The following is a 22,841-nucleotide window of genomic DNA, read 5'->3' as shown; positions in this document are numbered from 1 at the left end:
TGTATATCTCTATAAAATATGTACGAGGAAAATACACTAATTTTTCCGATAAAAATGAGCAAAAAATTCCCTCAAACTAAGCTGAAAAACGACCAGTGCCAACTTTAAAATTAATAACTTCAAAATTTTATATTCATCTACATGGTCCTCACTTACTGTTTATCAACATAAAAAATGGGATATATATATCTCTATAAATCATGTACGAGAAAAATACACTAATTTTCCGTTAAAGATGAGCAAAATATTCCCTCAAATTAAGCCGAAAAACGACCAGTGCCAACTTTAAAATTAATAACCTAATAATTTTATATTTATCTACAGGGTCCTCACTTACAGTTTATCACCATATAAATGTGGGATATGTATATCTCTATAAAATATGTACGAGGAAAGAACACTAATTTTTCCGATAAAATTGAGCAAACATTCCCTCACATTAAGCTGAAAATCGACCAGCGCCAACTTTAAAATTAATAACTTCATAATTTTATATTCATCTACAGGGTCCCCAATTATAGTTATTACCATATAAAAGTGGGATATGTATATCTCTATAAAATACGTACGAGGCAAAAACACTAATTTTTCGAATAAAGATTAGCAAAGTATTCCCTCAAATAAAGCTGAAAACCAAGCAGTGCTAACTTTAAAATTAATGACCTAATAATTTTATATTCATCTACAGGGTCCCCACTTACAGTTTATCACCATATAAAAGTGGGATATGTATATCTCCATAAAATATGTACGAGGCAAAAACACTAATTTTTCGGATAAAGATGAGCAAAATATTCCCTCAAACTATGATGAAAAACGACCAGTGCCAACTTTAAAATAAATAACCTCATAACTTTATGTTCATCTACAGGGCCCCACTTACTGTTTATCACCATATAAAAGTGAAATATGCATATCTCTATAAAATATGTACGAGGAAAATACACTAACTTTTCCGATAAAAATGAGCGAAATATTCCCCCAAATTATGCTGAAAAACGACCAGTGCCAACTTTAAAATTAATAACCTCATAATTTTATATTCATCTACATGGTCCCCACTTGCAGTTTATTACCATATAAAAGTGGGATATGTATATCTCTATAAAATATGTACGAGGAAAAACACTAACTTTTCCGATAAACATGAGCAAAATATTCCATCAAATTATGCTGAAAACGACCAGTCCCATCTTTAAAATTAATAATCTCATTATTTGATATTCATCTACAGGGTTTCCGCTTACAGTTTATCTCCATATAAAAGTGGGATATGTATATCGCTATAAAATATGTACGAGGCAAAAACACTAATATTTCGAATAAAAATTAGCAAAATATTCCCTCAAATAAAGCTGAAAACCGAGCAGTGCCAACTTTAAAATAATAACCTCATAATTTTATATTCATCTACCGGGTCCCCACTTGCAGTTTATTACCATATAAAAGTGGGATATGTATATCTCTATAAAATACGTACGAGGCAAAAAAACTAATTTTTCGTATAAAGATTAGCAAAATATTAACTCAAATAAAGCTGAAAACCGAGCAGTGCCAACTTTAAAATAATAACCTAATAATTTTATATTCATCTACAGGGTCCCCACTTACAGTTTATTACCATATAAAAGTGGGATATGTATATCTCTATAAAATATGTACGAGGAAAGAACACAAATTTTTCCGATAAAAATGAGCAAAACATTCCCTCAAATTAAGCTGAAAATCGACCAGTGCCAACTTTAAAATAATAACCTAATAATTTTATATTCATCTACAGGGTCCCCACTTACAGTTTATTACCATTTAAGAGTGGGATATGTATATCTCTATAAAATATGTACGAGGAAAATATACTAATTTTTCGAATAAAGATGAGCAAAATATTCCCTCAAATAAAGCTGAAAACCGAGCAGTGCCATCTTTAAAATTAATGACCTCATAAATTTATATTCATGTACAGGGTCCCCACTTACAGTTTATCACCATATAAAAGTGTGATATGTATATCTCTATAAAATATGTACGAGGAAAATACACTAATTTTTCCGATAAAAATGAGCAAAAAATTCCCTCAAATAAAGCTGAAAAACGAGCCGTGCCAACTTTAAAATTAATAACCTCATAATTTTATATTCATCTACAGGGTCTCCACTTACAGTTTGTTACCATATAAAAGTGGGATATGTACATCTCTATAAAATATGTACGATGAAAGAACACTAAATTTTCGGATAAAGATGAGAAAATATTCCCTCAAATTATGCTGAAAAACGACCAGTGCCAACTTTAAAATTAATAATCTCATTATTTGATATTCGGCTACAGGGTTCCCACTTACAGTTTATCTCCATATAAAAGTGGGATATGTATATCTCTATAGAATATGTACGAGGAAAATACACTAATTTTTCGGATAATGATGAGCAAAATATTCCCTCAAATTATGCTGAAAAACGAGCAGTGCCAACCTTAAAATAATAACCTCAAAATTTTATATTCATCTACCGGGTCCTCACTTACAGTTTATCACCATATAAAAGTGGGATATGAATATCTCTATAAAATATGTACGAAAAAAGAGCACTAATTTTTCCGATAAAAATGAGCAATATATTCCCTCAAATTAAGCAGAAAATCGACCAGTGCCAACTTTAAAATTAATAACTTCAAAATTTTATATTCATCTGCAGGGTCCCCACTTACAGTTTATCACCATATAAAAGTGGGATATGTATATCTCTATAAAATATGTACGAGGAAAATACACTAATTTTTCCGATAAAAATGAGCAAAAAATTCCCTCAAACTAAGCTGAAAAACGACCAGTGCCAACTTTAAAATTAATAACTTCAAAATTTTATATTCATCTACATGGTCCTCACTTACTGTTTATCAACATAAAAAATGGGATATATATATCTCTATAAATCATGTACGAGAAAAATACACTAATTTTCCGTTAAAGATGAGCAAAATATTCCCTCAAATTAAGCCGAAAAACGACCAGTGCCAACTTTAAAATTAATAACCTAATAATTTTATATTTATCTACAGGGTCCTCACTTACAGTTTATCACCATATAAATGTGGGATATGTATATCTCTATAAAATATGTACGAGGAAAGAACACTAATTTTTCCGATAAAATTGAGCAAACATTCCCTCAAATTAAGCTGAAAATCGACCAGCGCCAACTTTAAAATTAATAACTTCATAATTTTATATTCATCTACAGGGTCCCCAATTATAGTTATTACCATATAAAAGTGGGATATGTATATCTCTATAAAATACGTACGAGGCAAAAACACTAATTTTTCGAATAAAGATTAGCAAAGTATTCCCTCAAATAAAGCTGAAAACCAAGCAGTGCTAACTTTAAAATTAATGACCTAATAATTTTATATTCATCTACAGGGTCCCCACTTACAGTTTATCACCATATAAAAGTGGGATATGTATATCTCCATAAAATATGTACGAGGCAAAAACACTAATTTTTCGGCTAAAGATGAGCAAAATATTCCCTCAAACTATGATGAAAAACGACCAGTGCCAACTTTAAAATAAATAACCTCATAACTTTATGTTCATCTACAGGGCCCCACTTACTGTTTATCACCATATAAAAGTGAAATATGCATATCTCTATAAAATATGTACGAGGAAAATACACTAACTTTTCCGATAAAAATGAGCGAAATATTCCCCCAAATTATGCTGAAAAACGACCAGTGCCAACTTTAAAATTAATAACCTCATAATTTTATATTCATCTACATGGTCCCCACTTGCAGTTTATTACCATATAAAAGTGGGATATGTATATCTCTATAAAATATGTACGAGGAAAAACACTAACTTTTCCGATAAACATGAGCAAAATATTCCATCAAATTATGCTGAAAACGACCAGTCCCATCTTTAAAATTAATAATCTCATTATTTGATATTCATCTACAGGGTTTCCGCTTACAGTTTATCTCCATATAAAAGTGGGATATGTATATCGCTATAAAATATGTACGAGGCAAAAACACTAATATTTCGAATAAAAATTAGCAAAATATTCCCTCAAATAAAGCTGAAAACCGAGCAGTGCCAACTTTAAAATAATAACCTCATAATTTTATATTTATATACCGGGTCCCCACTTAATGTTTGTCACCATATAAAAGTGGCATATGTATATCTCCATAAAATATGTACGAGGAAAATACACTAATTTTTCGAATAAAGATGAGCAAAATATTCCCTCAAATAAAGCTGAAAAACGAGCAGTGCCAACTTTAAAAATAATAAACTAATAATTTAATATTCATCTACAGGGTCTCCACTTACAGTTTATTACCATATAAAAGTGGGTTATGTATATCTCTATAAAATATGTACGACGAAAGAACACTAATTTTTCCGATAAAAATGACCAAAATATTCCCTCAAATTATGCTGAAAAACGACCAGTGCCAATTTTAAAATTAATAACTTCATAATTTTATATTCATCTACAGGGTCCCACTTACAGTTTATTACCATATAAAAGTGGGATATGTATATCTCTATAAAATATGTACGAGGAAAATATACTAATTTTTCGAATAAAGATGAGCAAAATATTCCCTCAAATAAAGCTGAAAACCGAGCAGTGCCAACTTTAAAATTAATGACCTCATAATTTTATATTCATCTACAGGGTCCCCACTTACAGTTTATCACCATATAAAAGTGGGATATGTATATCTCTATAAAATATGTACGAGGAAAATACACTAATTTTTCCGATAAAAATGAGCAAAAAATTCCCTCAAATAAAGCTGAAAAACGAGCAGTGCCAACTTTAAAATTAATAACCTAATAATTTTATATTCATCTACAGGGTCCCCACTTACAGTTTAATACCATATAAAAGTGGGATATGTATATCTCTATAAAATATGTACGAAGAAAGAACATTAATTTTTTCGATAAAAATGAGCAAAATATTCCCTCAAATTAAGCCGAAAAACGACCAGTGCCAACTTTAAAATTAATAACCTAATAATTTTATATTTATCTACAGGGTCCTCACTTACAGTTTATCACCATATAAATGTGGGATATGTATATCTCTATAAAATATGTACGAGGAAAGAACACTAATTTTTCCGATAAAATTGAGCAAAACATTCCCTCAAATTAAGCTGAAAATCGACCAGCGCCAACTTTAAAATTAATAACTTCATAATTTTATATTCATCTACAGGGTCCCCAATTATAGTTATTACCATATAAAAGTGGGATATGTATATCTCTATAAAATACGTACGAGGCAAAAACACTAATTTTTCGAATAAAAATTAGCAAAGTATTCCCTCAAATAAAGCTGAAAACCGAGCAGTGCTAACTTTAAAATTAATGACCTAATAATTTTATATTCATCTACAGGGTCCCCACTTACAGTTTATCACCATATAAAAGTGGGATATGTATATCTCCATAAAATATGTACGAGGCAAAAACACTAATTTTTCGGATAAAGATGAGCAAAATATTCCCTCAAACTATGATGAAAAACGACCAGTGCCAACTTTAAAATAAATAACCTCATAACTTTATGTTCATCTACAGGGCCCCACTTACTGTTTATCACCATATAAAAGTGAAATATGCATATCTCTATAAAATATGTACGAGGAAAATACACTAACTTTTCCGATAAAAATGAGCGAAATATTCCCCCAAATTATGCTGAAAAACGACCAGTGCCAACTTTAAAATTAATAACCTCATAATTTTATATTCATCTACATGGTCCCCACTTGCAGTTTATTACCATATAAAAGTGGGATATGTATATCTCTATAAAATATGTACGAGGAAAAACACTAATTTTTCCGATAAACATGAGCAAAATATTCCATCAAATTATGCTGAAAACGACCAGTCCCATCTTTAAAATTAATAATCTCATTATTTGATATTCATCTACAGGGTTTCCGCTTACAGTTTATCTCCATATAAAAGTGGGATATGTATATCGCTATAAAATATGTACGAGGCAAAAACACTAATATTTCGAATAAAAATTAGCAAAATATTCCCTCAAATAAAGCTGAAAACCGAGCAGTGCCAACTTTAAAATAATAACCTCATAACTTTATATTCATCTACCCGGTCCCCACTTAATGTTTGTCACCATATAAAAGTGGCATATGTATATCTCCATAAAATATGTACGAGGAAAATACACTAATTTTTCGAATAAAGATGAGCAAAATATTCCCTCAAATAAAGCTGAAAAACGAGCAGTGCCAACTTTAAAAATAATAAACTAATAATTTAATATTCATCTACAGGGTCTCCACTTACAGTTTATTACCATATAAAAGTGGGTTATGTATATCTCTATAAAATATGTACGAGGAAAGAACACTAATTTTTCCGATAAAAATGACCAAAATATTCCCTCAAATTATGCTGAAAAACGACCAGTGCCAATTTTAAAATTAATAACTTCATAATTTTATATTCATCTACAGGGTCCCACTTACAGTTTATTACCATATAAAAGTGGGATATGTATATCTCTATAAAATATGTACGAGGAAAATATACTAATTTTTCGAATAAAGACGAGCAAAATATTCCCTCAAATAAAGCTGAAAACCGAGCAGTGCCAACTTTAAAATTAATGACCTCATAATTTTATATTCATCTACAGGGTCCCCACTTACAGTTTATCACCATATAAAAGTGGGATATGTATATCTCTATAAAATATGTACGAGGAAAATACACTAATTTTTCCGATAAAAATGAGCAAAAAATTCCCTCAAATAAAGCTGAAAAACGAGCAGTGCCAACTTTAAAATTAATAACCTAATAATTTTATATTCATCTACAGGGTCCCCACTTACAGTTTAATACCATATAAAAGTGGGATATGTATATCTCTATAAAATATGTACGAAGAAAGAACACTAATTTTTCCGATAAAAATGAGCAAAATATTCCCTCAAATTATGCTGAAAAACGACCAGTGCCAACTTTAAAATTAATAACCTAATAATTTTATATTCATCTACAGGGTCCCCACTTACAGTTTATTACCATATAAAAGTGGGATATGTATATCTCTATAAAATATGTACGAGGAAAGAACACAAATTTTTCCGATAAAAATGTGCAAAACATTCCCTCAAATTAAGCTGAAAATCGTCCAGTGCCAACTTTAAAATAATAACCTAATAATTTTATATTCATCTACAGGGTCCCCACTTACAGTTTATTACCATATAGGAGTGGGATATGTATATCTCTATAAAATATGTACGAGGAAAATATACTAATTTTTCGAATAAAGATGAGCAAAATATTCCCTCAAATAAAGCTGAAAACCGAGCAGTGCCAACTTTAAAATTAATGACCTCATAAATTTATATTCATGTACAGGGTCCCCACTTACAGTTTATCACCATATAAAAGTGTGATATGTATATCTCTATAAAATATGTACGAGGAAAATACACTAATTTTTCCGATAAAAATGAGCAAAAAATTCCCTCAAATAAAGCTGAAAAACGAGCCGTGCCAACTTTAAAATTAATAACCTCATAATTTTATATTCATCTACAGGGTCTCCACTTACAGTTTGTTACCATATAAAAGTGGGATATGTACATCTCTATAAAATATGTACGATGAAAGAACACTAATTTTTCGGATAAAGATGAGAAAATATTCCCTCAAATTATGCTGAAAAACGACCAGTGCCAACTTTAAAATTAATAATCTCATTATTTGATATTCGGCTACAGGGTTCCCACTTACAGTTTATCTCCATATAAAAGTGGGATATGTATATCTCTATAAAATATGTACGAGGAAAATACACTAATTTTTCGGATAATGATGAGCAAAATATTCCCTCAAATTATGCTGAAAAACGAGCAGTGCCAACCTTAAAATAATAACCTCAAAATTTTATATTCATCTACCGGGTCCTCACTTACAGTTTATCACCATATAAAAGTGGGATATGTATATCTCTATAAAATATGTACGAAAAAAGAGCACTAATTTTTCCGATAAAAATGAGCAATATATTCCCTCAAATTAAGCAGAAAATCGACCAGTGCCAACTTTAATATTAATAACTTCAAAATTTTATATTCATCTGCAGGGTCCCCACTTACAGTTTATCACCATATAAAAGTGGGATATGTATATCTCTATAAAATATGTACGAGGAAAATACACTAATTTTTCCGATAAAAATGAGCAAAAAATTCCCTCAAACTAAGCTGAAAAACGACCAGTGCCAACTTTAAAATTAATAACTTCAAAATTTTATATTCATCTACATGGTCCTCACTTACTGTTTATCAACATAAAAAATGGGATATATATATCTCTATAAATCATGTACGAGAAAAATACACTAATTTTCCGTTAAAGATGAGCAAAATATTCCCTCAAATTAAGCCGAAAAACGACCAGTGCCAACTTTTAAATTAATAACCTAATAATTTTATATTTATCTTCAGGGTCCTCACTTACAGTTTATCACCATATAAATGTGGGATATGTATATCTCTATAAAATATGTACGAGGAAAGAACACTAATTTTTCCGATAAAATTGAGCAAAACATTCCCTCAAATTAAGCTGAAAATCGACCAGCGCCAACTTTAAAATTAATAACTTCATAATTTTATATTCATCTACAGGGTCCCCAATTATAGTTATTACCATATAAAAGTGGGATATGTATATCTCTATAAAATACGTACGAGGCAAAAACACTAATTTTTCGAAGAAAGATTAGCAAAGTATTCCCTCAAATAAAGCTGAAAACCGAGCAGTGCTAACTTTAAAATTAATGACCTAATAATTTTATATTCATCTACAGGGTCCCCACTTACAGTTTATCACCATATAAAAGTGGGATATGTATATCTCCATAAAATATGTACGAGGCAAAAACACTAATTTTTCGGATAAAGATGAGCAAAATATTCCCTCAAACTATGATGAAAAACGACCAGTGCCAACTTTAAAATAAATAACCTCATAACTTTATGTTCATCTACAGGGCCCCACTTACTGTTTATCACCATATAAAAGTGAAATATGCATATCTCTATAAAATATGTACGAGGAAAATACACTAACTTTTCCGATAAAAATGAGCGAAATATTCCCCCAAATTATGCTGAAAAACGACCAGTGCCAACTTTAAAATTAATAACCTCATAATTTTATATTCATCTACACGGTCCCCACTTGCAGTTTATTACCATATAAAAGTGGGATATGTATATCTCTATAAAATATGTACGAGGAAAAACACTAATTTTTCCGATAAACATGAGCAAAATATTCCATCAAATTATGCTGAAAACGACCAGTCCCATCTTTAAAATTAATAATCTCATTATTTGATATTCATCCACAGGGTTTCCGCTTACAGTTTATCTCCATATAAAAGTGGGATATGTATATCGCTATAAAATATGTACGAGGCAAAAACACTAATATTTCGAATAAAAATTAGCAAAATATTCCCTCAAATAAAGCTGAAAACCGAGCAGTGCCAACTTTAAAATAATAACCTCATAATTTTATATTCATCTACCGGGTCCCCACTTAATGTTTGTCACCATATAAAAGTGGCATATGTATATCTCCATAAAATATGTACGAGGAAAATACACTAATTTTTCGAATAAAGATGAGCAAAATATTCCCTCAAATAAAGCTGAAAGACGAGCAGTGCCAACTTTAAAAATAATAAACTAATAATTTAATATTCATCTACAGGGTCTCCACTTACAGTTTATTACCATATAAAAGTGGGTTATGTATATCTCTATAAAATATGTACGAGGAAAGAACACTAATTTTTCCGATAAAAATGACCAAAATATTCCCTCAAATTATGCTGAAAAACGACCAGTGCCAATTTTAAAATTAATAACTTCATAAATTTATATTCATCTACAGGGTCCCACTTACAGTTTATTACCACATAAAAGTGGGATATGTATATCTCTATAAAATATGTACGAGGAAAATATACTAATTTTTCGAATAAAGATGAGCAAAATATTCCCTCAAATAAAGCTGAAAACCGAGCAGTGCCAACTTTAAAATTAATGACCTCATAATTTTATATTCATCTACAGGGTCCCCACTTACAGTTTATCACCATATAAAAGTGGGATATGTATATCTCTATAAAATATGTACGAGGAAAATACACTAATTTTTCCGATAAAAATGAGCAAAAAATTCCCTCAAATAAAGCTGAAAAACGAGCAGTGCCAACTTTAAAATTAATAACCTAATAATTTTATATTCATCTACAGGGTCCCCACTTACAGTTTAATACCATATAAAAGTGGGATATGTATATCTCTATAAAATATGTACGAAGAAAGAACACTAATTTTTCCGATAAAAATGAGCAAAATATTCCCTCAAATTATGCTGAAAAACTACCAGTGCCAACTTTAAAATTAATAACCTCATAATTTTATATTCATCTACAGGGACTCCACTTACAGTTTGTCACCATATAGAAGTGGGATATGTATATCTCTATAAAATATGTACGAGGAAAAAACACTAATTTTTCCGATAAATATGAGCAAAATATTCCCTCAAATTATGCTGAAAAACGACCAGTGCCAACTTTAAAATTAATAATCTCATTATTTGATATTCGTCTACAGGGTTCCCACTTACAGTTTAACTCCATATAAAAGTGGGTTATGGATATCTCTACAAAATATGTACGAGGAAAAACACTAATTTTTCGGATAAAGATGAGCAAAATATTCACTCAAATTATGCTGAAAAACGAGCAGTGCCAACTTTAAAATAATAACCTCATAATTTTATATTCATCTACCTGGTACTCACTTACAGTTTATCACCATATAAAAGTGGGATATGTATATCTCTATAAAATATGTACGAGGATAAAACACTAATTTTTCCGATAAAAATGACCAAAATATTCCGTCAAATTATGCTGAAAAACGACCAGTGCCAACTTTAAAATTAATGACCTCATAATTTTATATTCATCTACAGGGTCCCCACTTACAGTTTATCACCATATAAAAGTTGGATATGTATATCTCAATAAAATATGTACGAGGAAAATACACTAATTTTTCCGATAAAAATGAGCAAAAAATTCCCTCAAATAACACTGAAAAACGAGCCGTGCCAACTTTAAAATTAATAACCTAATAATTTTATATTCATCTACAGGGTCCCCACTTACCGTTTATTACCATATAAAAGTGGGATATGTATATCTCTATAAAATATGTACGAGGAAAGAACACTAATTTTTCCGATAAAAATGAGCAAAATATTCCGTCAAATTATGCTGAAAAACTACCAGAGCCAAATTTAAAATTAATAACCTCATAATTTTATATTCATCTACAGGGTCTCCACTTACAGTTTGTCACCATAGAAATGTGGGATATGTATATCTCTATAAAATATGTACGATGAAAGAACACTAATTTTTCGGATAAAGATGAGAAAATATTCCCTCAAATTATGCTGAAAAACGACCAGTGCCAACTTTAAAAATAATAATCTCATTATTTGATATTCGTCTACAGGGTTCCCATTTACAGTTTATCTCCATATAAAAGTGGGATATATATATCTCTATAAAATATGTACGAGGAAAATACACCAATTTTTCGGATAAAGATGAGAAAAATATTCCCTCAAATTATGCTGAAAAACGAGCAGTGCCAACTTTAAAATTAATAACTTCATAATTTTATATTCATCTACCTCGTCCTCACTTACAGTTTATCACCATATAAATGTGGGATATGTATATCTCTATAAAATATGTACGAGGAAAGAACACTAATTTTTCCGATAAAATTGAGCAAAACATTCCCTCAAATTAAGCTGAAAATCGACCAGCGCCAACTTTAAAATTAATAACTTCATAATTTTATATTCATCTACAGGGTCCCCAATTATAGTTATTACCATATAAAAGTGGGATATGTATATCTCTATAAAATACGTACGAGGCAAAAACACTAATTTTTCGAATAAAGATTAGCAAAGTATTCCCTCAAATAAAGCTGAAAACCGAGCAGTGCTAACTTTAAAATTAATGACCTAATAATTTTATATTCATCTACAGGGTCCCCACTTACAGTTTATCACCATATAAAAGTGGGATATGTATATCTCCATAAAATATATACGAGGCAGAAACACTAATTTTTCGGATAAAGATGAGCAAAATATTCCCTCAAACTATGATGAAAAACGACCAGTGCCAACTTTAAAATAAATAACCTCATAACTTTATGTTCATCTACAGGGCCCCACTTACTGTTTATCACCATATAAAAGTGAAATATGCATATCTCTATAAAATATGTACGAGGAAAATACACTAACTTTTCCGATAAAAATGAGCGAAATATTCCCCCAAATTATGCTGAAAAACGACCAGTGCCAACTTTAAAATTAATAACCTCATAATTTTATATTCATCTACATGGTCCCCACTTGCAGTTTATTACCATATAAAAGTGGGATATGTATATCTCTATAAAATATGTACGAGGAAAAACACTAATTTTTCCGATAAACATGAGCAAAATATTCCATCAAATTATGCTAAAAACGACCAGTCCCATCTTTAAAATTAATAATCTCATTATTTGATATTCATCTACAGGGTTTCCGCTTACAGTTTATCTCCATATAAAAGTGTGATATGTATATCGCTATAAAATATGTACGAGGCAAAAACACTAATATTTCGAATAAAAATTAGCAAAATATTCCCTCAAATAAAGCTGAAAACCGAGCAGTGCCAACTTTAAAATAATAACCTCATAATTTTATATTCATCTACCGGGTCCCCACTTAATGTTTGTCACCATATAAAAGTGGCATATGTATATCTCCATAAAATATGTACGAGGAAAATACACTAATATTTCGAATAAAGATGAGCAAAATATTCCCTCAAATAAAGCTGAAAAACGAGCAGTGCCAACTTTAAAAATAATAAACTAATAATTTAATATTCATCTACCGGGTCTCCACTTACAGTTTATTACCATATAAAAGTGGGTTATGTATATCTCTATAAAATATGTACGAGGAAAGAACACTAATTTTTCCGATAAAAATGACCAAAATATTCCCTCAAATTATGCTGAAAAACGACCAGTGCCAACTTTAAAATTAATAACTTCATAATTTTATATTCATCTACAGGGTCCCACTTACAGTTTATTACCATATAAAAGTGGGATATGTATATCTCTATAAAATATGTACGAGGAAAATATACTAATTTTTCGAATAAAGATGAGCAAAATATTCCCTCAAATAAAGCTGAAAACCGAGCAGTGCCAACTTTAAAATTAATGACCTCATAATTTTATATTCATCTACAGGGTCCCCACTTACAGTTTATCACCATATAAAAGTGGGATATGTATATCTCTATAAAATATGTACGAGGAAAATACACTAATTTTTCCGATAAAAATGAGCAAAAAATTCCCTCAAATAAAGCTGAAAAACGAGCAGTGCCAACTTTAAAATTAATAACCTAATAATTTTATATTCATCTACAGGGTCCCCACTTACAGTTTAATACCATATAAAAGTCGGATATGTATATCTCTATAAAATATGTACGAAGAAAGAACACTAATTTTTCCGATAAAAATGAGCAAAATATTCCCTCAAATTATGCTGAAAAACGACCAGTGCCAACTTTAAAATTAATAACCTCATAATTTTATATTCATCTACAGGGACTCCACTTACAGTTTGTCACCATATAGAAGTGGGATATGTATATCTCTATAAAATATGTACGAGGAAAAAACACTAATTTTTCCGATAAATATGAGCAAAATATTCCCTCAAATTATGCTGAAAAACGACCAGTGCCAACTTTAAAATTAATAATCTCATTATTTGATATTCGTCTACAGGGTTCCCACTTACAGTTTAACTCCATATAAAAGTGGGTTATGGATATCTCTACAAAATATGTACGAGGAAAAACACTAATTTTTCGGATAAAGATGAGCAAAATATTCCCTCAAATTATGCTGAAAAACGAGCAGTGCTAACTTTAAAATTAATGACCTCATAATTTTATATTCATCTACAGGGTCCCCACTTACCGTTTATTACCATATAAAAGTGGGATATGTATATCTCTATAAAATATGTACGAGGAAAGAACACTAATTTTTCCGATAAAAATGAGCAAAATATTCCGCCAAATTATGCTGAAAAACTACCAGAGCCAAATTTAAAATTAATAACCTCATAATTTTATATTCATCTACAGGGTCTCCACTTACAGTTTGTCACCATATAAATGTGGGATATGTATATCTCTATCAAATATGTACGATGAAAGAACACTAATTTTTCTGATAAAGATGAGAAAATATTCCCTCAAATTATGCTGAAAAACGACCAGTGCCAAATTTAAAATTAATAATCTCATTATTTGATATTCGTCTACAGGGTTCCCATTTACAGTTTATCTCCATATAAAAGTGGGATATATATATCTCTATAAAATATGTACGAGGAAAATACACTAATTTTTCGGATAAAGATGAGAAAAATATTCCCTCAAATTATGCTGAAAAACGAGCAGTGCCAACTTTAAAATTAATAACTTCATAATTTTATATTCATCTACCGGGTCCTCACTTACAGTTTATCACCATATAAAAGTGGGATATGTATATCTCTATAAAATATGTACGAGGAAAGAGCACTAATTTTTCCGATAAAAATGAGCAATATATTCCCTCAAATTAAGCAGAAAATCGACCAGTGCCAACTTTGAAATTAATAACTTCAAAATTTTATATTCATCTACAGGGTCCTCACTTACTGTTTATCACCATATAAAAGTGGGATATATATATCTCTATAAATCATGTACGAGAAAAATACACTAATTTTCCGTTAAAGATGAGCAAAATATTCCCTCAGATTAAGCCGAAAAACGACCAGTGCCAACTTTAAAATTAATAACTTAATAATTTTATATTTATCTGCAGGGTCCTCACTTACAGTTTATCACCATATAAAAGTGGGATATGTATATCTCTATAAAATATGTACGAGGAAAAAACACTAATTTTTCCGATAAAATTGAGCAAAACATTCCCTCAAATTAAGCTGAAAATCGACCAGCGCCAACTTTAAAATTAATAACTTCATAATTTTATATTCATCTACAGGGTCCCCAATTATAGTTATTACCATATAAAAGTGGCATATGTATATCTCTATAAAATACGTACGAGGCAAAAACACTAATTTTTCGAATAAAGATTAGCAAAGTATTCCCTCAAATAAAGCTGAAAACCGAGCAGTGCTAACTTTAAAATTAATGACCTAATAATTTTATATTCATCTACAGGGTCCCCACTTACAGTTTATCACCATATAAAAGTGGTATATGTATATCTCCATAAAATATGTACGAGGCAAAAACACTAATTTTTCGGATAAAGATGAGCAAAATATTCCCTCAAACTATGATGAAAAACGACCAGTGCCAACTTTAAAATAAATAACCTCATAACTTTATATTCATCTACAGGGCCCCACTTACTGTTTATCACCATATAAAAGTGAAATATGCATATCTCTATAAAATATGTACGAGGAAAATACACTAATTTTTCCGATAAAAATGATCGAAATATTCCTCCAAATTATGCTGAAAAACGACCAGTGCCAACTTTAAAATTAATAACCTCATAATTTTATATTCATCTACAGGGTCCCCACTTACAGTTTATTACCATATAAAAGTGGGATATGTATATCTCTATAAAATATGTACGAGGAAAATACACTAATTTTTCGGATAAAGATGAGCAAAATATGCTCTCAAATTATGCTGAAAAACGAGCAGTGCCAACTTTAAAATAATAACCTCATAATTTTATATTCATCTACAGGGTCCCTACTTACTGCTTATCACCATATGAAGTGGGATATGTATATCTCTATAAAATATGTACAAGGAAAAAACACTAATTTTTCGAATAAAGATGAGCAAAATATTCCCTCAAATAAAGCTGAAAACCGAGCAGTGCCAACTTTAAAATTAATGACCTCATAACTTTATATTCATCTACAGTGTCCCCACTTACAGTTTATCACCATATAAAAGTGGGATATTTATATCTCTATAAAATATGTTCGAGGAAAATACACTAATTTTTCCGATAAAAATGAGCAAAAAATTCTCTCAAATAAAGCTGAAAAACGAGCATTGCCAACTTTAAAATTAATAACCTAATAATTTTATATTCATCTACAGGGTCTCCACTTACAGTTTATTAGCATATAAAAGTGGGATATGTATATCTCTATAAAATATGTACGAGGAAAGAACACTAATTTTTCCGATAAAAATGAGCAAAATATCCCCTCAAATTATGCTGAAAAACGACCAGTGCCAACTTTAAAATAAATAACTTCATAATTTTATATTCATCTACAGGGTCCCCACTTACAGTTTATTACCATATAAAGGTGAGATATGTATATCTCTATAAAATATGTACGAAGAAAATATACTAATTTTTCGAATAAAGGTGAGCAAAATATTCTCTCAAATAAAGCTGAAAACTGAGCAGTGCCAACTTTAAAATTAATGACCTCATAATTTTATATTCATCTACAGGGTCCCCACTTACAGTTTATCACCATATAAAAGTGGGATATGTATATCTCTATAAAATATGTACGAGGAAAATACACTAATTTTTCCGATAAAAATGAGCAAAATATTCCCTCAAATAAAGCTGAAAAACGAGCAGTGCCAATCTTAAAATAATAACCTAATAATTTTTTATTTTTATCTACAGGGTCCTCACTTACAGTTTATCACCATATAAAAGTGGGATATGTATATCTCTATAAAATATGTACGAGGCAAAAAGACTAATTTTTCGAATAAAGATTAGCAAAGTTTACCCTCAAATAAAGCTTAAAACCGAGCAGTGCCAACTTTAAAACTACTGATCTAATAATTTTATATTCATCTACAGGGTCTCCACTTACAGTTTATTACCATATAAAAGTGGGATATGTATATCTCTATAAAATATGTACGAGGAAAGAACACTAATTTTTCCGATAAAAATGAGCAAAATATCCCCTCAAATTATGCTGAAAAACGACCAGTGCCAACTTTAAAATAAATAACTTCATAATTTTATATTCATCTACAGGGTACAACTTACTGTTTATCACCATATAAAAGTGAAATATGCATATCTCTATAAAATATGTACGAGTAAAATACACTAATTTTTCCGATAAAAATGACCAAATATTCCCCCAAAATTATGCTGAAAAACGACCAGTGCAGACTTTAAAATTAATAACTTCATAATTTTATATTCATCTACAGGGTCCCCACTTACAGTTTATTACCATATAAAGGTGGGATATGTATATCTCTATAAAATATGTACGAGGAAAATATACAAATTTTTCAAATAAAGATGAGCAAAATAATCCCTCAAATAAAGCTGAAAACCGAGCAGTGCCAACTTTAAAATTAATGACCTCATAACTTTATATTCATCTACACTGTCCCCACTTACAGTTTATCACCATATAAAAGTGGGATATGTATATCTCTATAAAATATGTACGAGGATAGAACACTAATTTTTCCGGTAAAAATGACCAAAATATTCCCTCAAATTATGCTGAAAAACGACCAGTGATAACTTTAAAATTAATAACTCCATAATTTTATATTCATCTACAGGGTCCCCACTTACAGTTTATTACCATATAAAAGTGGGATATGTATATCTCTATAAAATATGTACGAGGAAAATATACTAATTTTTCGAATAAAGATGAGCAAAATATTCCCTCAAATAAAGCTGAAAAAGAGCAGTGCTAACTTTAAAATTAATGACCTCATAATTTTATATTCATCTACAGGGTACCCACTTACAGTTTATTACCATATAAAAGTTGGATATGTATATCTCTATAAAATATGTACGAGGAAAATACACTAATTTTTCCGATAAAAATGAGCAAAAATTCCCTCAAATAACACTGAAAAACGAGCCGTGCCAACTATAAAATTAATAACCTAATAATTTTATATTCATCTACAGGGTCCCCACTTACCGTTTATTACCATATAAAAGTGGGATATGTATATCTCTATAAAATATGTACGAGGAAAGAACACTAATTTTTCCGATAAAAATGAGCAAAATATTCCGTCAAATTATGCTGAAAAACGAGCCGTGCCAACTTTAAAATTAATAACCTAATAATTTTATATACATCTACAGGGTCCCCACTTACCGTTTATTACCATATAAAAGTGGGATATGTATATCTCTATAAAATATGTACGAGGAAAATACACTAATTTTTCGGATAAAGATGAGAAAAATATTCCCTCAAATTATGCTGAAAAACGAGCAGTGCCAACCTTAAAATAATAACCTCATAATTTTATATTCATCTACCGGGTCCTCACTTACAGTTTATCACCATATAAAAGTGGGATATGTATATCTCTATAAAATATGTACGAGGAAAGAGCACTAATTTTTCCGATAAAAATGAGCAATATATTCCCTCAAATTAAGCAGAAAATCGACCAGTGCCAACTTTGAAATTAATAACTTCAAAATTTTATATTCATCTACAGGGTCCTCACTTACTGTTTATCACCACATAAAAGTGGGATATATATATCTCTATAAATCATGTACGAGAAAAATACACTAATTTTCCGTTAAAGATGAGCAAAATATTCCCTCAGATTAAGCCGAAAAACAACCAGTGCCAACTTTAAAATTAATAACCTAATAATTTTATATTTATCTGCAGGGTCCTCACTTACAGTTTATCGCCATATAAAAGTGGGATATGTATATCTCTATAAAATATGTACGAGGAAAAAACACTAATTTTTCCGATAAAATTGAGCAAAACATTCCCTCAAATTAAGCTGAAAATCGACCAGCGCCAACTTTAAAATTAATAATTTCATAATTTTATATTCATTTACAGGGTCCCCAATTATAGTTATTACCATATAAAAGTGGCATATGTATATCTCTATAAAATACGTACGAGGCAAAAACACTAATTTTTCCGATAAAGATGAGCAAAATATTCCCTCAAATTATGCTGAAAAACGAGCAGTGCCAACTTTAAAATAATAACCTCATAATTTTATATTCATCTGCAGGGTCCCTACTTACTGCTTATCACCATATGAAAGTGGGATATGTATATCTCTATAAAATATGTACGAGGAAAAAACACTAATTTTTCGAATAAAGATGAGCAAAATATTCCCTCAAATAAAGCTGAAAACCGAGCAGTGCCAACTTTAAAATTAATGACCTCATAATTTTATATTCATCTAAAGTGTCCCCACTTACAGTTTATCACCATATAAAAGTGGGATATTTATATCTCTATAAAATATGTACGAGGAAAATACACTAATTTTTCCGATAAAAATGAGCCAAAAATTCTCTCAAATAAAGCTGAAAAACGAGCATTGCCAACTTTAAAATTAATAAACTAATAATTTTATATTCATCTACAGGGTCTCCACTTACAGTTTATTACCATATAAAAGTGGGATATGTATATCTCTATAAAATATGTACGAGGAAAGAACACTAATTTTTCCGATAAAAATGAGCAAAATATCCCCTCAAATTATGCTGAAAAACGACCAGTGCCAACTTTAAAATAAATAACTTCATAATTTTATATTCATCTACAGGGTCCCCACTTACAGTTTATTATCATATAAAGGTGAGATATGTATATCTCTATAAAATATGTACGAGGAAAATATACTAATTTTTCGAATAAAGGTGAGCAAAATATTCCCTCAAATAAAGCTGAAAACCGAGCAGTGCCAACTTTAAAATTAATGACCTCATAATTTTATATTCATCTAAAGTGTCCCCACTTACAGTTTATCACCATATAAAAGTGGGATATTTATATCTCTATAAAATATGTACGAGGAAAATACACTAAATTTTCCGATAAAAATGAGCCAAAAATTCTCTCAAATAAAGCTGAAAAACGAGCATTGCCAACTTTAAAATAAATAACCTCATAACTTTATGTTCATCTACAGGGTACAACTTACTGTTTTTCACCATATAAAAGTGAAATATGCATATCTCTATAAAATATGTACGAGTAAAATACACTAATTTTTCCTATAAAAATGACCAAATATTCCCCCAAAATTATGCTGAAAAACGACCAGTGCAGACTTTAAAATTAATAACTTCATAATTTTATATTCATCTACAGGGTCCCCACTTACAGTTTATTACCATATAAAGGTGGGATATGTATATCTCTATAAAATATGTACGAGGAAAATATAAAAATTTTTCAAATAAAGATGAGCAAAATATTCCCTCAAATAAAGCTGAAAACCGAGCAGTGCCAACTTTAAAATTAATGACCTCATAATTTTATATTCATCTACACTGTCCCCACTTACATTTTATCACCATATAAAGGTGGGATATGTATATCTCTATAAAATATGTACGAGGAAAATACACTAATTTTTCCGATAAAAATGAGCAAAATATTCCCTCAAATAAAGCTGAAAAACGAGCAGTGCCAATCTTAAAATAATAACCTAATAATTTTATATTTATCTACAGGGTCCCCAATTATAGTTATTACCATATAAAAGTGGGATATGTATATCTCTATAAAATACGTATGAGGCAAAAACACTAATTTTTCCAATAAAGATTAGCAAAGTATACCCTCAAATAAAGCTGAAAACCGAGCAGTGCCAACTTTAAAATTAATAACTTCATAATTTTATATTCATCTACAGGGTCCCCACTTACAGTTTATCACCATATAAAAGTGGGATATGTATATCTCCATAAAATATGTACGAGGCAAAAGCACTAATTTTTCGGATAAAGATGAGCAAAATATTCCCTCAAACTAAGATGAAAAACGACCAGTGCCAACTTTAAAATAAATAACCTCATAACTTTATATTCATCTACAGGGCCCCACTTACTGTTTATCACCATATAAATGTGAAATATGCATATCTCTATAAAATATGTACGAGTAAAATACACTAATTTTTCCGATAAAAAAGACCAAAATATCCCCTCAAATTATGCTGAAAAACGACCAGTGCCAACTTTAAAAATTAATAACTTCATAATTTTATATTCATCTACAGGGTCCCCACTTACACTTTATTACCATATAAAGGTGGGATATGTATATCTCTATAAAATATGTACGAGGAAAATATACTAATTTTTCGAATAAAGTTGAGCAAAATATTCCCTCAAATAAAGCTGAAAACCGAGCAGTGCCAACTTTAAAATTAATGACCTCATAATTTTATATTCATCTACTGGGTCCCCACTTACAGTTTATCACCATATAAAAGTGGGATATGTATATCTCTATAAAATATGTACGAGAAAAGTACACTAATTTTTCCGATAAAAATGACCAAAATATTCCCTCAAATAAAGCTGAAAAACGAGCAGTGCCAATCTTAAAATAATAACGTAATAATTTCATATTTATCTACAAGGTCCTCACTTACAGTTTATCACCATATAAAAGTGGGATATGTATATCTCTATAAAATATGTACGAGGAAAGAACACTAATTTTTCCGATAAAATTGAATAAAAAATATTCCCTCAAATTAAGCTGAAAATCGACCAGCGCCAACTTTAAAATTAATAACTTCATAATTTTATATTCATCTACAGGGTCCCCAATTATAGTTATTACCATATAAAAGTGGGATATGTATATCTCTATAAAATACGTATGAGGCAAAAACACTAATTTTTCCAATAAAGATTAGCAAAGTATACCCTCAAATAAAGCTGAAAACCGAGCAGTGCCAACTTTAAAATTACTGATCTAATAATTTTATATTCATGTACAGGGTCCCCACTTACAGTTTATCACCATATAAAAGTGGGATATGTATATCTCCATAAAATATGTACGAGGCAAAAAGACTAATTTTTCGGATAAAGATGAGCAAAATATTCCCTCAAACTAAGATGAAAAACGACCAGTGCCAACTTTAAAATAAATAACCTCATAACTTTATATTCATCTACAGGGCCCCACTTACTGTTTATCACCATATAAAAGTGAAATATGCATATCTCTATAAAATATGTACGAGTAAAATACACTAATTTTTCCGATAAAAATGACCAAAATATTCCCTCAAATAAAGCTGAAAAACGAGCAGTGCCAATCTTAAAATAATAACGTAATAATTTCATATTTATCTACAGGGTCCTCACTTACAGTTTATCACCATATAAAAGTGGGATATGTATATCTCTATAAAATATGTACGAGGAAAGAACACTAATTTTTCCGATAAAATTGAGTAAAAAATATTCCCTCAAATTAAGCTGAAAATCGACCAGCGCCAACTTTAAAATTAATAACTTCATAATTTTATATTCATCTACAGGGTCCCCAATTATAGTTATTACCATATAAAAGTGGGATATGTATATCTCTATAAAATACGTATGAGGCAAAAACACTAATTTTTCCAATAAAGATTAGCAAAGTATACCCTCAAATAAAGCTGAAAACCGAGCAGTGCCAACTTTAAAATTACTGATCTAATAATTTTATATTCATCTACAGGGTCCCCACTTACAGTTTATCACCATATAAAAGTGGGATATGTATATCTCCATAAAATATGTACGAGGCA

This window comes from Thermobia domestica, chromosome 4, assembly GCF_964235325.1.
Source record: "Thermobia domestica chromosome 4, izTheDome1.hap1.1, whole genome shotgun sequence".
NCBI lineage: Eukaryota > Metazoa > Arthropoda > Insecta > Zygentoma > Lepismatidae > Thermobia > Thermobia domestica.
The sequence above is the reverse complement of the archived record's forward strand: the minus strand, read 5'-3'. Positions refer to the sequence as shown.